A 27315-nucleotide genomic window follows, 5' to 3' on the forward strand; every position below is an offset into this window, starting at 1 on the left:
TTCGAACAAGTCACTCGCCAATCCTCCCCTCCCCTTCCAAATTGTTGCGGGAGCCGGGTCCCCGATTGGAATGGGCCGAACAGATGGAAGGAGAGGGAGAGGGGTGGTTAGGTTTACTGGTCAGGCAGTGAATCTTCTCTGCTGACACGAGGCATCGCTGCTTCCACAGATATGACGGGCTGGATTGAATGGGAGACAAAGGGGGTTTGGGCCAACGGTTGGAGAGCCAGCGGGAGCACCGTGTCGCCCTCCTTCAGGAAGGTCCGCTTCAGCAAGATCTCAAGGATCCCGTGGGCAGGAGTCCTGCCTGTCGAGGACTGCCGGCCAATCTGAGACCAGTCCATTTAGTGAATGGCAGCGCAGTAGCGCGGCAGTGCAGGTACAGCGCCCACCTGCAGCCCAGGCAGGGGTCCACGGCTGAGTGGCGAGATGGGAGTTTGAAGGAAGGGGGCAGCAAGGACCCCCGAGAATGGCTTCGGACCCCTCATCGCCTTTCTGTCCCTTTGAACAAGGCACCATCCCTCCACCCCTCCCCACCCCAGGAGCCAGCATGCCAGCCGACACGGGTTTGCTCGTCGTGGCCAAGCCTTTCAATCGTCTAGATTAACGAGTCTGCTCCTTCGAATGGAGATTTGTATGTTCTTGAAATGTGCGCATCGCTGGCACGGTCAGCATTTTCTGTCCACAATACCATAAGGCATAGGAGCAGAATTAGGCCATTCAGCCCATCGAGTCTGCTCCACCATTCAATCATGGCCGATATTTTGCTCATCCCCATTCTCCTGCCTTCTCCCCATAACCCCTGATCCCCTTATTAATCAAGAATCTATCTATCCCTGTCTTAAAGACACTCAGTGATTTGGCAAAGAGTTTCACAGATTCACCTGAAGAAATTCCTTGTCTTCTCTGTTTTAAAGGATTGTCCCTTCAGTCTGAGATTGTGTTCTCTGTTTCCAGTTTTTCCTACAAGTGTAAACATCCTCCCCACTTCCAATCTATCCAGGCCTCGCAATGTCCTGTAATTTTCAGTAAGATCCCCCCTCATCCTTCTAAACGCCAACACGTACAGAACCAGAGTCCTCAACCGTTCCTCATACGACAAGCTCATCATTCCAGGGATTATTCTTGTGAACCTCCTCTGGACCCTTCCCAAGGCCAGCACATCCTTCCTTAGATACAGGACCCAAAACTGCTTACCCTAATTGCCCTCGAGAAGGTGGTGGTGAGCTGCCTTCTTGAACAGCTACAATCCCATATGGTGTAGGTACACCCCACCGTGCTGTCAGGGAGGGAGTTCCAGGATTTTGCCCCAGCGACAGTGAAGGAGCGGCCGATATATTTCCAAGTCAGGATGGTGAGTGACTTGGAGGGGAACCTCCAGGTGGTGGGATTCCCAGGTATCTGCTGCTCTTGTCCTTCTAGATGGTGGAGGTCATGCACAGGTTTGGAAGGTGTGGTCGCCGGGGTTTGGGTCAGTTGCATTGAATGTATGAAGGACAGAACCTACTGAATTAAAATCAAGTTCAAACATGGAAGACTTTGCACAGCTTGACAAAAATAACATGCGTTGCTCCTGCACCTTCAGCATGCTAAACCATCCCAAAGTGCTTCACTGAAGAATAATTGGACAAAATCCGACACCAAGCCACAGGCAGAGATAGCAGGGCAGGTGACAAAAAGCGTGGTCAAAGAGGCCGGTTTTAAAGAGTGTCTTGAGGAGAGAGAGGTGGAGAGATGGAAATGTTTTCAGGAGAAGCTTCCAGAACTGAGGGCCATCGATGGGAGAGTGATGCAAATCAGGGACGTGCATTAGGTCGGAATTGGAGTAGCGCCGAGATTTCTAGAGGGCTGCGAGGCTGACAGAGGGTGCAGAGATTTCAAAAAGAGGAGGGACTCGAGAACGAACACATCAAAATAAGACAGATTTATGTACAGGCCCAAAAATGCTTACGGTGCAAAACTGCAGACAGATTAGTGGAAGCAGGAGACAAATCAATGGTTGCAATTATTAAAGATCAGCTCTCACTCCGTAGGGATTTGTACTCGGGAGCACACAGCCATCCTCTCCATCGACCTCTTTCCAACGATGGATCTGACGTTCTCACAATTTTTGGGAATCAGATCCTCCATTGTTTCTCGCTCACCGGGGCAGGAGTTTCAGATCCCACCGGAGCCAGGAAGGTCGCTCTGCCGGCCAATGATGCTGTTTTCGTGGCTGCATCCTGCCCCCGTGGTCCATTCTTCCCGTGGGAATGGGGATGAGGAATGGGTGGAGGCAGGAGGACAACAGGGATATCTTGGCCGACGAGCGAATTGAATCAACTGAACTAATTAGAGGCATTTTGAGGCCTGCGCCCGAGGACGGCTGGGATTTATCCGGCAGGGGAACACGGATTCGCTGCCGGGAAGTGGCGGCACCTGTTTGAGGTGGGGAAAATCGTGAAGAGCGTAGATCAGGTGGATAGGAAGGAACTTTGCCACTTAGCGGAGGGGCCTATAACCAGGGGGCACAGTTTTACGGTTAGGGGCAGGAGGTTTAGAGGGGATGTGAGGAAAAGCTATTCCCCCCCGCCAGAGGGTGGTGGGGAATCTGGGACTCACTGCCTGAGAGGGTGGTGGAGGCGGGAACCCTCACAACATTTAAGAAGCATCTAGATGAGCACCTGGAACACCTTGAAACCATGTTTTATTAGCAACTGGGGGAGCCCCTTCTGTGGGCAACGCAGCTTCCATCGAAGAATTCCCAACACCACACGATGCAAGGTCACAGTCTCCCCATGCAACGGCGATGTGGTCCATATCTCCACCGGGGGCAGGAGGAACCTGGGTGTGGGGGCGGGGTTTGTCCTGTGATGAGAATCATAGAATTTACAGTGCAGAAGGAGGCCATTCGGCCCATCGAGTCTGCACCGGCTCTTGGAAAGAGCACCCTACCCAAGCCAACACCTCCACCCTATCCCCATAACTCAGTAACCCCACTCAACCAACACTAAGGGCAATTTTGGACACTAAGGGCAATTTACCACGGCCAATCCACCTAACCTGCTCATCCTTGGACTGTGGGAGGAAACCGGAGCACCCGGAGGAAACCCACGCAGACACAAGGAGAACGTGCAGACTCCGTACAGTGACCCAAGCTGGGAATCGACCCTGGAGCTATGAAGCAATTGTGCTATCCACTGTGCTACCATGCTGCCCTAAAGAGGCTGAGTAACTTGGGCCAATGGCTGAGAAGAATGAATGAGGGACCAACTCATTGAGACCTGCAATATTCGGAAGGGAGTTGACAGGTGAGACGCTGAGAGATTGTCTCCGGTGCTCTTTCCAAGTGCCGGTGCAGACTCGATGGGCCGAATGGCCTCCTTCTGTACTGTAAATTCTATCATTCTATGGTGGAGGAATCTAAAGCACGGGGGGGGGGGTCACAGTCTCAGGATGTGGAGCTGCTCATTTAGGAACGAGAGGAGGAGAAATTTCTTCCTTCGAGGGATGGTGAATGTTTAGGATTCTCCACCCCAGCGGGTTGAGGATGCTCCATTACAGGATCCGTTTTAGGCCGGGCGAGAGTGATCCAGGAATTATGGGTAATGGGTGGCAGCTTGACTCTGAAGCCAAAGGTCAGCCATGACCATACTGAATGGTGGAGCAGGTTTGACGGGGTCTACTCCTGCTCGTACTCGTGTTCTTGATTGGACGGTTAAGTGGCTTAATTGCTGCCCCCCCCCTTCCTCCCTCCCCCCCCCATGGTTTCCCCACCACACTGTTAGACACCCTGCCCCCCCCTCCCAGCCCATCTCGAAAAGGTTGGAAAAATTAATTTCTCCTCTTAAATCCCAGGATCCCATGCCAAAAAAAAGTTTTATTAACTGCTGGCAACCTATCCTGCCATCGTCAAAAGCGTGCGCACCAACAACCACAGCTCTCCCCCCCCCCCCCCCCACACCCATTGTTCTTCTTGTACCCCCGTCAACACCCCACTCTTTATTCAGTATTACTACGCAACTCTTTTCTGTTTAACTTGATCTGCTATGTGTCCATCCACTGCACCCGCCGATCCTTGTCACCGTCCTCTTCCTCACTGCTCACCCCACTTCCCTAATTCCACGCCATCGGCAAATTTCAACACAGAGGTCCACGCCGTCAATGTCCGTCAGAAATAGCAGCGGTTCCTGTGCTGAACCTCGGCGTACTTCACTGTCTGCAGCCCTCTACCCCAAAGATCTGCCATTTCTCACATCTCTCTGTCTTCTATCACTGCTACCACACCTCTGTTAATGTCACGTAAACTGTCTGATGATCAAGGTCAAAGAGGCGGAGGGTATTGATTGATCAAGTATCCTGCGCACGTATAAGAGGGACATATTCTACAGCCGAGGGGAGTCCGTTCTCCGCGTTTCTGTAGATTGCCAGAGATTGCAGCCTCCTTTTTTTAGTTATTTGAAAATGAAAATCGTTTATTGTCACAAGTAGGCTTCAAATGAAGTTACTGTGAGAAGCCCCTAGTCGCCACATTCCGGCGCCTGTTCGGGGAGGCTGGTACGGGAATTGAACCGTGCTGCTGGCCTGCCTTGGTCTGCTTTCAAAGCCAGCGATTTAGCCCTGTGCTAAACCAGTCCCTTCACACTGAAGTTAAAGATGAAAATTAATGCAACAAAGTTAACTGGCATGAGGAGTGCTTTCTAAAGTTGCCTTTCAGCCTGTACAAGTTAGAGGCAGTGTGGCCAGATTTTAAATCTGATTGCTTTCGGTTGGTAACTCTGGCAGGAACTAACTGCCCAAAGAGATGAAATGGATTTAGATTTGGTGACACTGCAGCTGTCTGCATTATTCCTGCTCCTTCAACATAGGGTAATGTAGGGCAGCACGGTGGCCAAGTGGTTAGCACAACCGCCTCACGGCGCTGAGGTCCCAGGTTCGATCCCGGCTCTGGGTCACTGTCTGTGTGGAGTTTGCACATTCTCCCCGTGTCTGCGTGGGTTTCACCCCCACAACCCAAAAATGTGCAGAGTAGGTGGATTGGCCACGCTAAATTGCCCCTTAATTGGAAAAAATAATTGGGTAATCTAAATTTATAAAAAAAAAAAAAAAAACATAGGGTAATGTGCAGGGCAGCACGGTGGCGCAGTGGGTTAGCCCTGCTGCGTCACAGCGCCGAGATCCCAGGTTCGATCCCGGCTCTGGGTCACTGTCCATGTGGAGTTTGCACATTCTCCCTGTGCCTGCGTGGGTTTCGCCCCCCACAACCCAAATTGGTTTGAATTAATTGGTTACTCTAAAATTAGGAAAAAAATGGCTCGAAGAAGCACCATCAGACGTCACTTGAGGCCGAGCTACGCGAGAAGATTTGGAGAGGTGGCCAAAAGCTTGGGGCCCAGAGGTTCAGCAAGCGGAATCCATCCAGGGCCAAGGCAGCTGAAGGCACATCCGCCAATGGTGGAGGGAGGGCAATTGGTGGTCTGAGCTGGAGATGGGCAGGAAGTTTGAAACGCCGCAGCAGTACATTTGTAGATTGGGGGCAGCACTGAATGCGAGTCACCAACAGGCCCCTTCCCATCAACATTTTCTTCCTGCACCTGTTTCACCTCTTTTGCCCCACACACCGGGAGATTTGCCATGTCTCCCAAAGGGCAACTGGAAGCCTCCAGTCAACTTTCAAAAACTGATCATCTGTTCAGTAACTTACTTTGCCAATGTGACTGCTCATCACGAGTCATTAATCATTGGAGAGAGAGGGGAACTGCCTCCTCCCTGCATTCCTGCGTCAATGACACAATTGCCGCATGGATGATAAACACACCGGTCAATATTGCATTGTGGGAGGGGCAGAGATTTGCAAACTCGGGTAAGAGCTACACAGCGGGGGGCAGCAAATGACACAGAATTACACAGGGGCGGCACGGTTGTTAGCACTGCTGCCTAACAGCGCCAGGGGCCCGGGTTCAGTTACAGCCTTGGATCACTGTCTGTGCGGAGTCTGCACGTTCTCCCCATGTCTGCGTGGGTTTCCTCCGGTTTCCATCCACAATCCCAAGATGTGCCGGTTAGGTGGATTGGCCACGCTAAATTGCCCCTTAGTGTCCAGGGATGTGCAGGCTCTTTGAAAGAGCACGCTAGCTAGGCCCACTCCCCTGCCCTGAACCCTGTAACCCCACATAACCTACACATCTTGGACACTAAGGGACAGTGAATCATGGCCATACGACCATAAGGCATAGGAGCAGAATTAGGCCACTCGGCCCATCGAGTCAGCTCTGCCATTCAATCATGGCTGATATTTTAGTCGCTGTCTGTGCAGAGTCTGCATGTTCTCCCTGCGTCTGTGTGCTCCGGTTTCCTCCCACAGTACAAAGATGTGCAGGTTAGGTGGATTGGCCATGCTAAATTGCTCTTTGTGCCCAAAAAGGGGTTTATTGGGTTACGAGGATAGGGTGGAAGTGAGGGCTTAAGTGAGTCGGTGCAGACTCGATGGGCCGAATGGCCTCCTTCTGCACCGTATGTTCTATGTTTGTTCTATTTTTATCATCTCCATTCTCCTGCCATCTCCCCATAACCTCTGATCCCCTTATTAATCAAGAACCTATCTATCTCTGTCTTAAAGACACTCGGTGATTTGGCCTCCACAGCCTTCTGCGGCAAAGAGTTCCACAGATTCACCATCCTCTGGCTGAAGAAATTCCTCCACATCTCTGCTTTAAAGGATCGTCCCTTTAGTCTAAGATTGTGTCCTCTGGTTCTAGTTTCTCCTACAAACATCCTCTCCACATCCATTCTATCCAGGCCTCGCAGTATCCTGTAAGTTTCAATAAGATGCCGCCTCATCCTTCAAAACTCCAACGAGTACAGACCCAGAGTCCTCAACCGCTCCTCATACGACAAGTTCTTCATTCCAGGGATCATTCTTGTGAACCTCCTCTGGACCCTTTCCAAGGCCAGCACATCCTTCCTTAGATACGGGGCCCAAAACTGCTCACAATACTCCAAATGGGGTCTGACCAGAGCCTTATACAGCCTCAGAAGTACATCCCTGCTCTTGTATTCAGGCCCCCTTGACATGAATGCTAACATTGCATTTGCCTTCCTAACTGCCGACTGAACCTGCACATTAACCTTAAGAGAATCTTGAACAAGGACTCCCAAGTCCCTTTGTGCTTCTGATTTCCTAACCGTTTCTGCTTTGAGAAGAGTCTATGCCTCCATTCCTCCGAACCTGCATTTCTTTGGACGCTGGGACTATGCTCCACTGGAGCCTCGTCCCATCTTTACTCACCTAAACCTATCATCCTCACCCTTCAATCCCTCATGTACGTATCCAGCTTTCCCTCAGTAATTTTTAAATTACTGAATCCCGTGGGAGCGAGTTCCACATTCTCGCCACTCTCCGGGGAACTCAGAAGCAAAGTCTTCGCCCATCGGATTTCTTGGGTGACCATCTGCAGTTGACTCCCTGGGCGCGATTCTCCCAGCCCCGCGCCGGGCCGGAGAATCGCCGCGACCCGTGCCACGCCGCCCCTACGAGTGATTCTCCGAGGTGCGGAGAATCGGCGCCGTTACCGCCGGCGAGTTTGGCGCAGCCCCGGTCGCGGGCCGCCGATTCTCCGGCCCGGATGGGCCGAGCGGCCGCGTGGAAACGGCAGAGTCCCGCCGGCTCCGTTCACCCCAGGTCACTGCTGGCGGGAACTCTGCGCAAAGGGTCGGGGGCGGCTTGTGGGGCAGGGAAAAGCGCTCCTTCACCGGGGGGGGGGATCGCGCCCCCCTAGCTACGGAAACAGATGGAAGTCTGTCTCAAGTGCATCACCAGGTGTGTGAAAAGATTTGGAGATGTTACACTGACGGCCTCTCTTCCCACTGGCGTGGAAGAGCCAAACTATTGGACGCTGGGACTATACTCCACTGGAGCCTCGTCGGTAGCCTAACTACCGTTAGGGGCCTCACGGTAGCATGGTGGTTAGCATCAATGCTTCACAGCTCCAGGGTCCCAGGTTCGATTCCCGGCTGGGTCACTGTCTGTGCGGAGTCTGCACGTCCTCCCCGTGTGTGCGTGGGTTTCCTCCGGGTGCTCCGGTTTCCTCCCACAGTCCAAAGATGTGAGGGTTAGGTGGATTGGCCGTGCTAAATTGCCCGTAGTGTAAGGTTAATAGGGGGATTGTTGGGTTACGGGTATACGGGTTACGTGGGTTTAAGTGGGGTGATCATTGTTCGGCACAACATCGAGGGCCGAAGGGCCTGTTCTATGTTCTATGTTCTATATTCTCTCCTATCCACTCCTATCGAAACAGCTCGCAATTTGTAAAGCCTCTGTTAGGTCAGCCCTCAACCTTCCCACTTCGGAAAGGGGAGAGGGCCATTTCCCGATGCTTATCACCTCACAGTTTCGTAACGTTCTTGCAAATCGTTTGCTGCACGATCGCTGGTGCCTCTGCATCGGTTTTAAGAACATCGCAACCAGACGCTCCCGGGTCTTACCAAGGTTCGACGTAAGTTTAACGATGGAGAATCACTGCTGGTCACGAGCGCACCCCCCCCTGTCAAATCAATCAAACTCAGAGCGTGAAAAGCAGCAAGGCAGTCAATGGGTATCACTTGTCACTAAAGCTGTCACATTTCGCATTTCTGACTGGCATTAAGAGGTTCAGCTCTTGGCAGCTTCCACTCTTGGCCCTGTACAGCTTGTTTGTTGTTTTTCACTGTGTGTGTAAGAAATACTCAGCCAAATTGGCAGTTAAAAAAAAAGAGCACTGGGTTTGTGAAAGAGATGCTGTAAGCAGAGCCCAAATCATTCTTAGCTCTCAGTAATTTAATTTTAGTCAATTACTCAGCCTCTTTTGCTCAGTATCGTGACTCTGCACTGGTGATATCACCCTTCACCAATTATCAGAAATATTTATTATTGAAAGGGACATAGATACTGAACGGCAGAATGCAGCTGTACAAATGTTAAGACCATAAGACATAGGAGCAGAATTAGGCCACTTGGCCCATCGAGTCTGATCCGCCATTCAATCATGGCTGATATTTTCTCATCCCCGTTCTCTTGCCTTCTCCTCATAATCCCGATCCCGTTATTAATCAAGAACCTATCTATCTCTGTCTTAACGACATTCAGTGATTTGGCCTCCACAGCCTCCTGTGGCAAAGAGTTCCACAGATTCACCACCCTCTGGCTGAAGAAATTCCTCCTCATCTCTGTTTTAAAGGATCGTCCCTTTAGTCTGAGATTGTGTCCCCTGCTTCTAGTTTTTCCTACTAGTGGAAACATCCTCTCCATGTCCACTCTATCCAGGCCTCGCAGTATCCTGTAAGTTTCAATAAGATCCCCCCTCATCCTTCTAAACTCCGACAAGTACAGACCCAGAATCCTCAAACGTCCCTCATACGACAATCTCTTCATTCCAAGAATCATTCTGATGAACCTCCTTTGGACCCTTTCCAAGGTCAGCATATCCTTCCTTAGATAGGACTCCCAAGTCCCTTTGTGCTTCTGATTTCCTAAGCATTTCCCATTTAGAAAATAGTCTATGTCTCCTTCCAAAGTGGTAGCACAGTGGTTAGCACGGTTGCCTCACAGCTCCAGGGTCCCAGGTTCGATTCCGGGCTTGGATCACTGTCTGTGCGGAGTCTGCACGTTCTCCCCGTGTCTGCGTGGGTTTCCTTCGGGTGCTCCGGTTTCCTCCCACAAGCCCCGAAAGACGTGCTGTTGGGTGAATTGGACATTGTGAATTCTCCCTCTGTGTACCCGAACAGGCGCCGGAATGTGGCGACTAGGGGCTTTTCGCAGTAACTTCATTGCAGCGTTAATGTAAGCCTACTTGTGACAACAAAGGTTATTACTATTAAAGTGCACAACCGTAAACCGTATCCGTCTGACTTCTCCCTTAGCAACGTTACTTGTTTTCGTTACCTGTTTTTAGCCAGGAACAAGGCGAGATTGTTCAGCTCCTCAAGCCTGTCTCCCCCCCCCCCCCCCCCCCCCCCCCCCCCCATTTCAATCAGATCATAGCTGACTATCTTAACTTCATCTGCTTGTTAATTGTATGTTAATTGAGTTTAATTATAGGCAGGTGGAGAGCACTAACTGGGGAGGAGATAAAGAGACAATCCGACACCCAGCCTCCAGGTGTAGCCACAAGCCCTTTGATGGGAATGCAGGGAAACCTTCGATCGAGATCGCAAGATGAACCGAAAGAACAAAAAAAAAGAAAACCCTCTTCTGCAGTGAAATTCCAGGTGGTGGGGGTCCCAGGTATCTGCTGCCCTTGTCCGCCTGGATGGTAGTGGCCGTGGGTTTGGAAGGTGCTGCCCGTGGAGCCTTGGTGAGTTGCTGCAGTGCATCTTGTAGATGGTCCACACGGCTGCCACTGTGCGTCGGTGGTGGAGGGAGTGAATGTTTAAGGTGATGGATGGGGTGCCAATCAAGCTTTCTCTTCCACCTGGATGATGTCAAGTTCTCTATTCACCCAAGCAAGTGGAGAATAATCCATCACACTCCTGACTTGTGCCTTGCAGATGGTGGACTGGCCTCAAGTGATCGGAGGGTGAGTTGAATACAACTGAGTGTCTCGCTCGACCATTTTAGGGAGCAGTTGGGCCTGGAGTCACATGTAGGCCAGACCAGGTAAGGATGGCAGATTTCCTTCCCTAAAGGACATTAGTGAACCAGATGGGCTTTTACGACAATCGACAATGGTTTCATGGTCATTAGACTTTTAATTGAGTACATATTGAGTAGATATTTTATTGAGTACATCTGCCCTGGTGGGATTTGAACCTTGGGCCTCTGGATTACTAGTCCTGCGACAATACCACTACGCCACCGCCTCCTATAGTAAATCCTGTGTCGCTAATGGCACCTCAGGTGAATACAGAAACGATGGCATTTTCCAATGGGGGTTGCAGCAGAGGATGAGGCCATTCAGCCACTGAACCTGTGCCAGCTCTCTGCAAGATCAGTTTAGCTAGTGCTGCTCCCCAGCCTTTTTCCCTGTAGCCGTGCAAATATTTTTCCTTTCAATGTCCGTGTGGAGTTTGCACATTTTCCCCGCGTCTGCGAGGGTCTCGTCCCCACAACCCAAAGATGCGCCGCGTAGGTGGATTGGTCACGCCTAAATGCCCCTTAACTTATAATAATCCTTATTAGTGTCACAAGAAATTTTAAAGAAAATATTTTATTAAGGCATTAAAATTTTATCACTTTTAATCAGAAAAATCCAAAAAAGACAAAAAACCCACAATAACATGGCCACCCCTCCACAAACACAGATCCCAACCAACATGGTCCATATAATCATACCATCTCACGGCCCTCCCTTCATTGGTCGCCAGTAGGCTTACATTAACACTGCAATGAGGTTACCGTGAAAAATGGAAAAATAAGAAACATGAAATAAGATATCGTTTTAAGTGGGTTTTAATCTGTGCTCAGATTTATGGTGTGTTTGTATGTGTGGAGTTGATTAAGTTCCAACTGTATTTTCCTTTCCTGGAGCGTGGGAGGCTGAGGGGTGATCTTATAGAGGTCTATAAAATAATGAGGAGCATCGATAAGGAAGATAATTATCAGCTTTTCCCAAAGGGAGAGGAGTCTAAAATTAGGGCGCATAGGTTTACGGTGAGAGAGGAAAGGTACAAAAGGGTCCAGAGGGCCAATTATTTTACACAGAGGGTGGTGACATTCCTCACGTCACCAGTGGTTCTTTTGCACCTTAAATGAATGTCACCATAAATCAGTGACCTCTGACCTTCCACCAATGGGAACAATCTCCAGGTGCTCTGTCCAGACCCCTCGTGATTTTAACATCCTTCCAACATGGGCTTTTTACCGGCTAATTAGCCCACAATAATCGTTCGCCTCTTTCGGCACAGAAACAATTGCTACATCACTGTAGCACAGTGGTTAGCACAGTTGCTTCACAGCTCCAGGGTCCCAGGTTCGATTCCCGGCTTGGGTCACTGTCTGTGCGGAGTCTGCACGTTCTCCCCGTGTCTGCGTGGGTTTCCTCCGGGTGCTCCGGTTTCCTCCCACAGACCAAAGATTTTCAGGCCGTGCTAAATTGCCCCAGAGTGTCCAAGGAGGTTGGGTGGGGTTACTGGGTTAAGGGGATAAAGGGGCTAGGGTGGAGGCGTGGGGCTTGGGTAGGGTGCTCTTTCCAAAGGGCCAGTGCAGACCCGATGGACTGAATGGCCTCCTTCTGCACTGTAAATTCTATGTCTAAGTCCATATAATAGCACTTAAAACAGTGGGACTGATTCGGAAATCTCGCTCGACGCACTTTCTTTCATCACCAAATGGTATTTTCTGCGAAAATGTTTTTTCTCTTCCCCTCCCACCCGCCCCCCCCTTTTTTTGCATTGCTGCTGCATTGTTCTCTGGACAGCCAGTAGGATGTTGGTGTGTACAGATGTGTCCTTGCAATATCGACATGAATCATAATCTGGCATCAACTATATTTGAGTTTGAAGGAACTCTCAGTGCCAGAATGCAGCACTGGGCTACCCAGAGGATAGCTCAGACAGCTGAAGGACACGCCAGTAGTTCAAATCCATCACCGTCCTATCCCACTCTCAATCCGACAAGACAGCAAACAGTTCCAGCCCACTGAACGGTCGGTCGATCGGGGAAAGGAAGACCATCCGGTCGCAGCTCGCGATTATAATTGGGAAATGCAAATAATTATGTATGTTGTTTTATATGCTCACTCCCCCCCCAGCTATCCCAGGGACAACAACCTGCAATATTGTTGAATCATAGAATTCAACACAGGCGAGGCCATTCGTGTGAGTCTGTACCACTCGCCGCAGGAGTAACTCCATTCATCTCTCTCTCCAGCTCCTTCCCCGTAGCCCTGCTCACTTTACCGTCTTTGGGTGCTTTATCTAATTGTCCGATTGCCCTTTGAAAGCCACGGCTGAACCCGCCTCCCCCACGCACTTCGAGGTCCTAACCACTCGCCATGGACAGAAAATTCCTCCTGTTGCTATTGCTTCTTTCGCCAATCAGTAGGATTGGTTACTCTCGGCTTCTCAATTGTTCCGGAGGAGGTGGGGTAACCATCTGGCCCTACGAGCAGGCTCCACAATAAGATCATGGCCGATCACCTTCCTCCACCTTCCTGCACTATTGATGCATCCCTCTGAACGTAAAAATCGGATCGACCCATCTTGAGCACTTCAACGTCTAGAGATTCCCAGCCTCTGCGGTGGGGAATTCCACAGATTCACAATGAAATTTCTCCTCATCTCAGTCCTAAATGATCAACACTATACTGAGGCTCAGTCCATGTTCTAGATTTCCCACCCCCAAAGGAAACATTTTCTCAAGTTAACTTGCCAACCCCTTTATGTTTCACGTAGAGCTTCTCCTGCCTTGCTGCTTCACTCCAGGCATTAGAGGCCTAGATTATAGGCCCAGATTACCGATTACAAAACTAGTCTAGCCTATCCAATCAAGGAGAGTTTTAAGGAAAGAACTGAAGCGCTCAACGCCTTGGCAACTGAAGGTACGGAGTGAGTAAAATCAGAGAGGTGAGAGAATTTACACTGTAAACCCGTTGCTATACCAGGAACGGGAAATCACTGGAGGGACCTTTCTCCAGTTAATCCAATTTCAGAATTCCATAAATAGTAGGAGCAGAAGTAGGCCATTCTCCCACCGGGTCTGCGCTGCCATTCAATCATTTGAAGGGAATTAAATTTGTATTGGTAAACATTAGAAATAATAATAATCTTTATTGTCACAAGTAGGCTTACATTAACGCTGCATTGAAGTTACTGTGAAAAGACCCTAGTCGCCACATTCCGGCACCTGTTCAGGTACACAGAGAGAAAATTCAGAATGTCCAAATTACCTAACAGCATGTCTTTCAGGACTTGTGGGAGGAAACCGGAGCATCCGGAGCGCAGTCATGGGGAGAACGTGCAGACTCCGCACAGTCAGCGAAACAAGCCGGGAATCGAACCTGGGACCCTGGCACTGTGAAGCAACAGTGCTAACCACTGGGATAAACTGGTATAAGGTATATTTTAGGAGGCAACATGGTGGCGCAGTTGTTAGCACTGCTTTTAAAAAAATACATTTAGAGGACCCAATTATTATTATTCCAATTAAGGGGCAATTTAGCGTGGCCAATCCACCTAACCTGCACATCTCTGGGTTGTGGGGGTGAAACCCACGCAGACACGGGAGAATGTGCAAGCTCCACACGGACAGTGACCCAAGGCCGGGATTCGAACCCGGGTCCTCAGCGTCGTAGTTCCAGTGCTAACCACTGCGCCACCGTGCTGCCTCATGGCGCTGAGGACCCGGGTTTGATCCCGCCTGTGATCACTGTCCGTGTGGAGTTTGTACATTCTCCCCGTGTCTGCACGGGTCTCGCCCCCAAAACCCAAAGTTGTGTAGGGTAGGTGGATTGGCCACGCTAAATTTTCCCTTATTTTATAATAATAATAACAATCTTTATTCGTGTCACAAGTAGGCTTACATTAATACTGAAATGAAGTTACTGTGAGAATTGGAAAAAGAAAAAATAAATAAGGTATAGTTTTAGTGGGTTTAATTTAAGTTTTTGTTTCCTGGAAGGGTAAAACCTATAGTTTGATTCATGCTGGACAAAGATATTTGCCTGGTAGGGGTTGATTAAGTGATTGTGCTTAGAGAGGGCTACGACGTGAAGAATAAATAAAAGGCAAAAGCATGTGGGTGAAGCTAGTTTTAGTTTAGCTAATTTGATTGCAGTTGGTGTTAGATAGTGAGAGAAGGCAGCTCTCACAGCTCTGCTAGAAGTTTAGAAGGCTAGAGAGGGAACATCTCAGCCTTGCTAGAAGAAAAGCCATACGGTTAAGAGAAAAAGTGCAGAGGTCTGAAGAGCAGCTAGTTCAGGAAACTAGAGAAATGAAGAGAAGTTTCCAATGAAGTCTGAGGTTAAAAGGTACCAGAACAGAGCAATCGTCAGTGAAGACAGAGAGAGCTGAGAAGAAGGCGGAGAAAACAGAAAGATATCCAAAGTGACTTTCACGTTTGTGAGATTTTGCTACAGCCCGTGGAACGTGAGTTGGAATAACTCTGAAAATCGGTGGTTGGATCTCGGAGATTGGGTAAAAGCAGTTCAGACAGGGCAGCACGGTGGTGCAGTGGTTAGCGTTGCTGCCTCATGGTACCGAGGTCCCAGGTTCGAATCCCGGCTCTGGGTCACTGTGCGTGTGGAGTTTGCACGTTCTCCCCGTGGGTTTCACCCCCACAATCCCAAAGATGTGCAGGGTAGGTGAATTGACCACGCTAAATTGCCCCTTAATTGGAGGGAAAAAAAATTGGGTACTCTACATTTATCAGAAAAAGATGATTTTAGAGTGTTTTTGGGAGTGGAGTTTGGAAATTCTCATGTGATCATCATCTGGGGAGGCTTCTGAAGAGACATTCACAAACAACACTTGGGGTGCAGAGTGGAGTGTACTTGACCACAGTGAACATCTGTGCTTTGAAGGGACTTTGTGTTAATGAGACCACTGTAGATTAAGTTGTACTTCGTAATGTGTTAATCCTAAAACTTGTGTGTAATTGTTACGGTAAGCGCGGGGGGGGGGGGGGGGGGGGGGGGGGGGGGGGTCTTTTGAGCCAGGGTTCCTTCCATTCTGGGATTTTCCCATCTAGTTACAGCATCAACTGGGATTGTAACACAATCCTCAACTCCACTTTCCCGCTTTACCCCATAATTCTGGATTCGCTCACTGACTAAACATCTGTCTATCTCAGCCTTGAACATACTTTTAGAGTACCCAATTATTTTTTTCTCCAATTAAGGGTCAATTTAGCGTGGCCTATCCACCTAACCTGCACATCTTTGTGTTGTGGGGGTGAAACCCACGCGGACACGGGGAGAATTTGCAAACTCTACATGGACAGTGACCCAGGGCCGGGATTCGAACCCGGGTCCTCGGCGCCGTGAGGCAGGAATGGCCTTGAACATACTTAACGATCCAGCCTCCACAGCTCTCCTGTGGTAAAGAACTCCACACACTCACTACCCTCAGAGAAGAAATTCCTCCTCACCTCGGTCTTCAATGGGTGACCCCCTCACTCTGAGATGATGCCCTCTGGTCCTAGACTCTCCCACAAGAGGAAACATCCTCTCAGCATCGACCCTGTCGAACCCGATACGTCTCAATAAGGTCATCTCTCATTCTTCTAAACCCCAACGAGCACAGGCCCAACTTACTCAACCTCTCCTCATAAGCAAGTCCCTCCAGTCAGGCAAAAATTGAAGTCAGTGTTTCTCGCTGTCTTGTGTCAAGCACCGAGGGTTGCTGAAAAAAATAAATCAACATTTCCGATTGGTACTATTGTACCAATGCCTGCAGTTCTGTATCGATGAGATTCAGCCACCAGAAAACCAGACAACAGTTGCCCAAACTAATTTTCTTCAAAATCTTGAGCTATTGCACCCAAAACCACACACGGGCCACGAGGGATTTTTACAATGGATCTTGAATGCAGCGCTTCAGTAGTAAAACATCCATTTAAATACGAATGTAGCCCCAGAAAAACAAGATCATGTTGCTTTCCTGAATCTCACCTGAAGAAACTACTCACTCAGAATGTCGAACTCACTGCTGCATAGGGTGGCTGAGGAGAACAACAGGTGTACTGAAGCAGTCACTTGGTAGGACAGAGCGTGAATCTTGCTGCAAAGAGATACATGTTGTCGAAGCTTTTCATCTTGCACGCATCAGGACAAACGCAAAAATGCCAAATTTCAAACCATCACAACAATTTGTACTATCGTTAGCCAGAGTACAGGCCATACTGAAATCAACCCACCCCTTGCCAAACACAGAACATACGATTGCGTGATTGGGCAGCACTTGCTGAACAATCCTGAGCACGCTATCAGCCGCATTAACAGTCAATTTCAGATGATCAGTCGAGCTAATGCCGTTGCTCACTCACGCTTCCTGGAAGTGAGGTACATTCACTCTCCTGCCAACAAACGGAATAGGTCAAAGCCGTGCAGTATTTTTGAATTGACCAAGAATCATAGGGAGCCTATAGTTCCCGTTGCTTTCTCCGTGGCAACGACGCAGCCAGGGTCGACTTGCCAGCCGATTTCCCCTGTGTAAATTATTGTGATGGTTTGAAATTTGGTATTCTTGTGTTTGCCCCGATGAGTCCAAGATGAAAAGCTTCAACAACATGTCTCTCTTTTCAGATGAGTACATAAGGGAGAAAGGAATAGAGGGATATACTGCTGGGGTGAGATGCAAAGTAGTGAGAGGAGGTTCGCGTGGAGCATAAACACCAGCACGGACCAGTTGGGCAGTATTTCGAAGAAGAGTATGGTACGTTATCAATAGAGCTCCGGCCAACGTTCATCCCTTAATCAACAATCACTAAAAAAAAATCATCTGGTCATTTTGACATTGCTGTTTATGGGATCGTACTGCGTGCAAATTGGTAGCCATGTTTCCGACATTATCACAGCGACTATACTTCAAAAAGTGCTTCACAGCATGTAACAGGCGATAGGGGAATGAACATTTTCATATTCCGAGTACAATCCAGATTTACCCCAATGACTCAAAACTCAATTTGAAGAGTAGCGCAAAATACTTGGAAAGATGGAAAAACAGTGAGTCAGGGTCAAAACTGGGCATTCCAAATTAGAATATTTATTTTCATCCCCTTTTCTGGTGTTGAGTCATAGAGGTCTACAGCACAAAAAAGGCCCATCAGGTCTGTACTGGTCAAGAACAACCACTTAACTCTTGCAGTCCAATTTCCCAGCACTTGGCCCATCGACTTGGCATCGCAAGTACATATCTAAACACGTCTGAAATGTTATGAGAGCCTCTGCCTCCACCACCCTTTCAGGCAGCGAGTTCCAAACTCCCACCACCCTCTGGGTAAAAATGCTTTTCCTCTCATCCCCTCTGAGCCTCCTGCCCCTGACCTTGTGGAGCAACTCGCTGGGTGTGGAGTTCCAATATTCTGCATTCTCCTATTTGCAATTATCCTTCTCCGCATTTCGTTATTCAAACCGTTAATGGCTACTTCAACCGCAGCAAAACCAATGGGTTAAAGTCAAGTCTTTATCCCCAGCTCTTAATCGTCCTGTGTCTCGGGTTATGGTGAGTACCACCTGGGGGTCGTCCATTTTAGTTTTTAAGCGTCCTTCGCAATAATCCACGTGGCTGAAGCTGTGGTTCGAACATTCAGCTCGAGTCCATCTTACTGGGCGGAGGTTCAGCCTGATCCTGATAACATCCGACTTGCTCAATTCCAACCAACACGTTACAGTATTTCACACTCAGTACCGTATCGCAGAAATTCAAAACCGTAACACAGAAATGCCGGGAAGATTAACGATCCTTCTTAATCAGCCCGATCCCAGATCGAGTGTTAAACAGGACCCGTAATCGGCTGGCGTTGGCACAGCAGCAACAATGGATCCCACTATGTCGCTCGTATAAAAGGTGGAACTTAATGCCAGTCTTATCCCAGACTGCAAGGTACACCTATATTCAAAGTTACTGAGCCTATGACAATACCTACTAATGTTTAATCGGCACCTTAAATGTAGAAAACTACTTTGGAAAAGTGCGTTGTTTGGCGAGGAAGACTGGACAATGACCGACCTCGGGAAACTGATCTGATCAAAAGTTTGGACGAGATGGTAGGTGTCAGGGACCAACTCCAAATGGAGAAATGGGGAGATAGCTTGGGAGGTTTGGTTGGGTTGGGGGTTGGGGGTTTGGGGGGGGGGTGCAATTTCAGAGCTTGGGGCCCAGGCAGCGGAAAGCACGGCCGCCAATGATGGAGCGATTCCAATTGGGAATGAGCGAGAGACCAGAATTAGAGGAGCGCAGAGATCCAGGAGGGTTGTGGAAGGTCTGAAAACAAAGATGGCAGATTTTTTAGAAATCAATAATGCCTGGCCTGAAATGGCCACCCATGCGTAACAGTGACAACGTAAACAAACAAGAGCACGCACAATTTGTCCACCAAGACGTTACCATGACTTCAAATTTTTTTACACTGGATGCTGCGGACTGGTAATTATGCAATCATGGACCTGTTACAACATGGGGGGGGGGGGGGCGCGTCTGGGGCAAGAGCAGCTCATTTAGTCCCACTCCCCCACCCTTTCCCCATGACCCTGTAAATGTTCGCTCTTCAGGTGCTTGTCTGACTCCACCACACTCTCAGACAGTACATTCCGGACCCCAACTACCCAGTGAATCTGCCTCCACCACACTCTCAGACAGTACATTCCAGACCCTAACCACCCAGTGAGTCTGCCTCCACCACACTCTCAGACAGTGCATTCCGGACCCCAACTACCCAGTGAATCTGCCTCCACCACACTCTCAGACAGTACGTTCCAGATCCGAACCACCCGTTGAGTCCACCTCATGTCGCTGTAGCTTCTTTTGCCTATCTGCTTCAAATCAGTGCCCTCTGACTGTTGACCCTTTCACTGTAGGGAATAGGTTCACCCTAACTACGCTGTCCTGACCCCTCATGATATTGAACATCCCCATCACACCTCCTCTCAACCTTCTCCAGGGAGAACAATCCCCAACCTCTCCAATCTGTCACAGAATCAGAGAATTTACAGTGTAGAAGGAGGCCATTCGGCCCTAAGCCCACACCTCCACCCTATCCCAGTAACCCACCTAATTTTTTTTGTACGCAAAGGGCAATTTAGCATGGCCAACCCACCTGACCTACACATCTTTGGACTGTGGGAGGAAACCGGAGCACCCGGAGGAAACCCACGCAGACACGGGGAGAACGTGCAGACTCCGCACAGACAGTGACCCAAGCCGGGAATCGAACCTGGGAACCTGGAGCTGTGAAGCAACAATGCTAACCACTGTGCTGCCGTGCCGACCCAGTTGTCCACACAACTGAAGTTCCTCAGCCCAGGTACCATTCATGTGAATCTGCACCCTCTCCAATGCCTTTGCACCGCCCCTAAAGGACAGTGCCCAGAATTGGACACATGACCCCAATTGTGGCCAGATCAGAATTTATTTATTTATTAAATCCAGGATCCCGTATGTCTTTTGAGCCACTTTCCTAAACTGCCTTGCCAACTTTGATGATTTATACAGATAGACAGCACGGTAGCACAGTGGTTGGCACTATTGCTTCACAGCGCCAGTGTCCCAAGTTCGATTCCCGGCTTGGGTCACTGTCTGTGCGGAGTCTGCACGTTCTCCCAGCGTCTGCGCGGGTTTCCTCCGGGCGCTCCGGTTTCCTCTCACAAGTCCCGAAAGACGTGCTGTTGGGTGAATTGGACATTCTGAATTCTCCCTCTGTGTACCCGAACAGGCGGCGCAATGTGGTGACTAGGGGCTTTTCACAGTCACTCCACTGCAGTGTTAGCCTCAGCCTACTTGTGACAACAATAAAGATTGTGCAACGTACACCTGAGTCGAGATCAAGATAAGCAGGTGTATCAATGCTTGACCCCCTGGGGAGCCCCACCTTCACTCTGCCCTGAAAAATAACCATTCACCACTTCTGGCTGTTTCATGTCCCTCAGCCAACTTTGTGCCAATGCTGCGACTAAAACTTGAAAACACATGGAGTTAACTTTCCTGGCAAGTTTATTTCTTCGCACTGTTATCACTACGCCTTTGGGGCATCCATGTAGACCACATCAACTACGTCGCCCTCATCAACCCCCCTCTGTTACCCCTTTAAAAAAAAATTTCAAGTTGGTTCAACACAATTTAATTCTATCATGCCCACACCAGCTCTGCCTTAATGAATCTTGTCCAAGTTACCTGGTTAAAATTTCTCACCATCCAGGTTAAACGGACTTATCTTTACACCCTTATTTTTGAACAAGGGTAAAACATTTGCAATTCTCCAGGGCTCTGGCGCCATCGCTGTATCGGAGGTGTTGGAGGAGGAGGACTGGAAGATTATGGCCAGTGTCTCGACACAATTTGAACTGGACCGATAAACCCAGAGAGCACAAACTGAGAATGAATCAATGTCGGAAAAAGAGAACTTACAATAAGCTTGTGTAGAAACTTAGTGGGGCTATACTTGGGAGTGCTGTGCACAGTTCTAATCTCCAATTCTCGTGAAAAATAGAGAGACACTGGAGGAAGTGCAAGAAAGAAAGAATTACAAGGATAGAACCAGAACAGAGAGCTTATAACAGCGGGGGAGGGGGGAGGGGGGGGGGGGTCTGCCCGTTGCCAGAGCTTGTAAATTACAAATAACTTTTATATAATAGAACTATCGATACCCATTTTTGGTGGACCTATGCTGATTTTTCTGCGATAGTTTAAGGCTCGAGGTATTTTCCTTCACACTGATACTGCCTTCTGAAAGTTCTTCCAGAGTCGAGTTGATAAATGAGGGTCCGAGCATTCGCCCTGCCAGACGCTGCCATAGCCGATAAACAGAGTCCGCTTTCAACAAGTGAGTGCAAAATGTTTCTTTCACCACTCACTCAGCTGAAATTCTCTCCACACGGGTGGGTTCGTTTCACAGTAGTTAGCTGCAGAATATTTACAGGGTTTAAGGAAACAAGGGAGCCCAACGTGGACAGCGTAGGGACCAATAGCAGTGCCCACGTTACTGGAGAGACCCAACAGGCCAGGTCCCTGTTCTCTGGGGAGGAAGAGAAGGCCCCAGGGGATAACTGATAGCTCTTTCAAACGATGAAAGGGATTTGTTAGGTTGGACGTAGATACATTTCCAGTTCTCGAAAAACCAGTAACTCTGATCCATAAGTAGAGTGCTCTTTCCAAGGGCCAGTGCAGACTCAACGGGCCGAATGGCCTCCTACTGCACAGTAAATTCTATGATTCAATAAATACAAGATAGTCACTAAATCATAGTGGCACAGTGATTAGCACTGCTGCCTCACAGCGCCAGGGACCCGGGTTCAATTCCAGCCTCGGGTGACTGTCAATCTGTGCGGAGTCTGCACTTTCTCCCCGTGGCTGCGTGGGTTTCCTCCGGATGCTCTGGTTTCCTCCCACAGTCCAAAGATGTGCAGGTTAGGTGGATTGGCCATGATAAATTACCCTTAGGTGTCCAAATGGTTGGGTGGGGGGGTCTGGGAAAGAGTGCTCTTTGGAAGGGTCGGTGTAGACTCGACGGGCTGAATGGCCTCCTTCTGCACTGTAGGGAATCTGTAATCAAGAGGAGATTTCTTTCCCCAGAGTGTGGGGAGAGTGTGGCATTTACTTCCACTGGGAGTGGTTGAGGTGAACTGATACATTTCAGTGGAACACGGGTAAACAGACTAGGGATAGGGGGTCGGAGGTTATTCGGAGCAGATGACGTGAAGCAGACTGGCGGGAGGCTCATGTGGCCTAACCGCAACGTGATTCCCTGTTAGTGGGGAGACAGTGGATCCAGGTTTGATCCCATGTTTGTGCCAAGTTAACCCTCCCTCCCCCCGGACTGGAGGAGGGGTTGAAGACAACACCAATCAGCCAGGCCTCTCGAACCTGCTCACAAGGGCATAACCGTCATCGAGCAAACCTATCGTCGGTAGAGGCATGCCTAGTAGACAGTCAGTTCCGGCAATACTGTCAGCCTGGCACCTCTGGACTACATCTTGCCCTCACCTCCCACCGCCCAAAAGGAGGGCAGATGAAGAAAATATAAAGAAAATGGAATCCTCGATAGCAAAGATTGTGGGCGGGATTCTCTCAGCCCGGGGTCGGTCCAGCGCCGAGAATTAGTCGTGGGGTCGGCCCGTTCACACCGTCGTAAAACGCAAAGGCATTTACGACGGCGTGGACACGCTTGTCACAGGATTAGAGAATCCCGCCCTGTGTTCTTTTTCCTGGTTTAAAAATGCTCACCATTTAAGGCAGCACGGTGGCGCAGTGGTTAGCCCTGCTGCCTCACGGCGCCGAGGCCCCGGGTTCGATCCCGGCTCTGGGTCACTGTCTGTGTGAAGTTTGCACATTCTCCCCGTGTCTGCCGTGGGTCTCACCCCCCACAACCCAAAGATGTGCAGGGTAGGTGGATTGGCCACGCTAAATTGCCCCTTAATTGGAAAAAATGAATTGGGTACTCTAAATTTACACAAAACAAATTTAAAAAATAATAAAACAAAATTAAAAAATGCACACAATTTGAGCATCCTTTAATAAAATCATTCACAAGAATGGTTCAGGAGATGAGGGATTCAAAGCTCCAGGTTGGACAAGCTGGGACCAGCGTCCTTGGAGAAGGTTAAGAGATTCGATGCAGATGTTCAAAGTCAGGAGGGGTCTGGGCAGAGTGGAGAGGCTCAGACTATTCCCACAGCTGGAAGGGTGGAGATCCAGAGGAAACAGATTTAAAATGATTGGCAGAAGCAGCAACGGTGACACGAGAAAAACACTTTTTTTTTTTTTGCAACACAGCAATTAAGTCAGGGTCTGGAACGAACGGTGGCAAAAGCGGCCTCAGTCGTCGCTTCCGGAAGGAAATTGGATAATTGTCCGACGAGGAAAGGTTTTGTCGGGCTAAAGGGCAGGGGCGGGGGACTGGGCACGTTGCTCTCGCAGAGGGCCGGCAGGGACACGACGGGCCGAATGGGCCAGCTTGCGTGCTGTACCCATTCTGCGGTTCATTCCGCAACCTCCCCTCCCTGTGTAATCAGTGAGCCGCCTGCTCTCATGCCTCACTCTGTCCTCACTCGGGAATTTGGCTGACAAACACAGGCCCTGGGATGGATTGGGCACAGACGGAAATCTTCTGGAATACCCAACTAAAGTCAATCCTCCATCCCAGCACAGCGGCAGGGTCCCTTTGGGAGGGGGGGGGGCAATTTCCCATTGTTCTGCCAGCTGAGCTGGCCACACAGCTCCTGACTGTAGCGCCGTTGTTTAAGACGAGCAAAGTTACCAGCAGTAGCAGCCGACGTCCCTTTCAACAGGAAGCCTGTTGGAATGGTTTTCTCCTTTTCCTGTACTGGAATTTTGTTTTTTTTATTATTTCTTGTTTTTCCTCTGCAATTTGGCATGGACGGCACATTGTCTCTGCCGTCAAGTAGGCCACGTTGAAAGGTTGGAGCCTGCAGAGACATCTTCCAACGTAGGAGGCGCTCTGCATTATCTGCATTGTGGCAGGTTTTAAACCTGAAGTCACTCAGAGCACAGGAGCAAGGAAGGAGGCCACTCGGCCCTTCGAGATCCATTCAACCCAACCACGACTGATCTGTATCTTAACCCCAGCGGCCCGTCTTGGTTTTCCCGACCCTTGATCCACTCACCCAGCAAAAAATGTTCTCATTTTGGACATTCTTAATTGACTCCCCGGGCTGAACACTTTTTTCGGAGCAGGGGGGGGGTCCATTTCCACTCCCCCTTTGCGTGAAGACATTTTTCCTAACTTCACCATCCCTGAGCAGCCTTGCTTGAATTTTAAGCGTCGGCCCCCTTGTTCGGGGGCCCCCGCCCACATTGCAGTTTCCCCTTTCGAAATGAAAATGAAAAATGAAAATCGCTTATTGTCACGAGTAGACTTGAATGAAGTTACTGTGAAAAGCCCCTGGTCGCCACATTCCGGCGCCTGTTCGGGGAGGCTGTCACGGGAATCGAACCGTGCTGCTGGCCTGCTTGGTCTGCTTTCAAAGCCAGCGATTTAGCCCAGTGTGCTAAACAGCCCCTGGGAAGTCAATCAAAGAACAAAGTAAAGTACAGCACAGGAACAGGCCCTTCGGCCCTCCAAGCCTGTGCCAACCATGCTGCCCGTCTAAACTAAAATCTTCTACACTTCCTGGGTCCGTATCCCTCTATTCCCATCCTATTCATGTATTTGTCAAGATGCCCCTTAAATGTCACTATCGTCCCTGCCTCCACCACCTCCTCCGGCAGCGAGTTCCAGGCACCCACTACCATTACATAGAATGGTTAATAATAATAATCTTTATTATTGTCACACGTAGGCTTACATTACCCTCTGTAAAAAAAACTTGCCTCGTACATCCTCTCTAAACCTTGCCCCTTGCCCCTTAAACTTAAGACCCCCTAGTAATTGAAAAAGTTGAATACCCTGGGAAAAAGCCTCGGACTACCCACTCTGAGTGTAAGCGGCCACAAAGTCGCCGTCCAACGGGACTTGGGAGGGTGCGACGGAGAGCTCGCAATGTCCTTCGCGCAGAACGTGGAACCAGCTATCAGATTGGTGGGCGCAATGGCATAGATTCATTAAAGGATAATCTTCTACGGGAAAAAGGGCGAGGGGAATGCGCTAATAGGACGAGATGAAGGGGGGGGGCAGGAGGGTAGGGGGTGCAGGGAAGGGTCCGTGTGGAGAGGATAAAACACCAGCACGGACCGGTTGAGCCGCCAAATTGTATGCATCGACGCCATGCGTTTTTGTATAATTCTGTTGAACAAGTGGGTAACCAAATGCTTCATTGTTCAGTATACTTCCCCGAGGGGAGGGGGTGGTTTAAGATGAGTTACAATGCCAGACCTACAGGAATTCTGTGAGATCCAGCATTTCATGTAAGTGGACATGGAGCACGGGGCTGGCAATCTCCACACACACATTGGGCCCGGCCTAGGGGTAGGAACAAAGCGTTCAAAGCCCTGGAGGGTTGGAATTGCTTCTTGCGATTTTCTTGCGCTGGCTGCTGGGAGAGCGGCTAAACAGAGCACACAAATTTCAGATAAATGGCAAAACAGAATCCAGGGGGCGGCGATGAAGATTCCTTTTCAAACAAGTTGAAAAGGCAGTGGAAGCAAATTCAGGTTCCTTTGATAAAGGCGAATCGGACGAGTACTGAAAAGCAACAACAAAACAAAAATGCAGATTGTGGGGAAAGATTAGGGGAGTGGGGCAAGTCTTTCAAAGGACTAGCAGAGGCCCAGTGGGTCGAATGGTCTCCGGCCGCCCTGTAAGATGCTCGGACCGTCATTTCCAACAACCCTGCGTATCTCGGTTTCCTGCGGAGATGACTTCCTCAACAGAACAGTCTCGATAAATATCTGTTTAAGATCTTGCCGGCTCAGTAACAAGTTAATTTTAGACCCAGTTTAACACGGCAGCAGATTTTGGCAGTAAAGGTGAGACATTACAGCTCGTCTCAGTCTCAGGTACAGACACACACACACACACAGACAGATGGAGATGTCAGTCTTGTTAATTCATCGCCACCTTCACTTTTTTTTTTAAAAAAGCAAAGATATACAAACGAGAGACTGAATAATGTCTCGGATCCCCTCTCGGCAATTGCCTGCTGCTGATTTACCTGCTTGGCATCGAAAGGATTCTACTGAAACCAAAATCTCTCCAGCAAGGATATCACCATTGCATGATTTCTTAAATTTAATCGAGCTTTTGACGCCTGGGAGTCTCCATCAGTGCTTCCACATCTGCCATTTCATGAAACGGGCAAATTTTCCACAGTGTCATTACCAGCACGGGTCAACCGCAAAACTCGCCAAATCGAATTCCAATGATAAATGGTGGCTAATTAGAGATTTAAACGTACCACTCTGAATGCTTGACTGGCCCAATGTAGGATGCAGGTCTTCAATCTCATTTTCTTCTACTGTATAGAGGAAATAAAGAATGGTTAGTCAAAGTGGGAGAAACAAACCTCACCAGTCTGTCCCTAGTTACAACAGTCTTGTTTTAACATCGATATTAAACAGTGCAAAAACGGTGACAGGGGGAGCAAGACAGAGTTAGGCAAATGCACTGCACTGGCAACTGGGAAGCGATTAATTTCACTTCTCAATTACTCCACTACGGCACATAACAGCGTTCGTACAATCCCTATAGTGCAGAATGAGGCCATTCGGTCCATCAGGTATGGAGCGACCCTTTGAAAGAGCAGGATACCTCAATCCCCAATCCCCCGCTGTATCCCTACCCAAACTTTGGACACTAAGGGGCAATTTAGCATGGCCAATCCACCTAACCTGCACATCTTTGGAGTGTGGGAGGAAACCGGAGCACCCGGAGGAGACCCACGCGGACACGGGTGGGGGGGGGGGGGGGGGACATGCAAACTCCACGCCAACAGTCACCAGAGGTCGGAATCTACCAGCAGTGCTAACCACTGTCCCACCACGCTGCCATTACCATCAAAGCAAACAAAATTCACCCAACTCTCTATTCTCTGTGATATTCACACCCACGCAATACGTTTCAGTGGATATAACGGGACTTTTCCTCACTCATTAACTTCGTCTTCGTCGCTCATGCCGAAAGGTCACCCCCACATCACCAACGCCCCCTCCCCCCGCCCCCAGCAGAATGCCACACATTCCCCCACTACCTAGCGATAGTAGTTCGCATTCCGGTAACAGCCCTCGCATTGTTTAAATCCTGACTAATTAGTA

The 27315-nt window shown here is 49.3% G+C and overlaps 1 protein-coding gene across 1 annotated transcript in view; it reads right to left on the reverse strand.

The window, feature by feature from the left end:
• Nucleotides 1-26516, reverse strand: part of LOC119972209 (zinc finger protein 521) — a 505048-nt gene extending 478532 nt beyond the window's left edge. Inside the window, exon 1 of the mRNA XM_038808566.1 lies at nucleotides 26460-26516. The gene's annotated coding sequence lies outside the window, so the exon portion shown is untranslated. The remainder of the gene's footprint in view (nucleotides 1-26459) is intronic.
• Between the last annotated feature and the right edge of the window lie 799 nt (nucleotides 26517-27315).

This window comes from Scyliorhinus canicula, chromosome 10 (assembly GCF_902713615.1).
Source record: "Scyliorhinus canicula chromosome 10, sScyCan1.1, whole genome shotgun sequence".
NCBI lineage: Eukaryota > Metazoa > Chordata > Chondrichthyes > Carcharhiniformes > Scyliorhinidae > Scyliorhinus > Scyliorhinus canicula.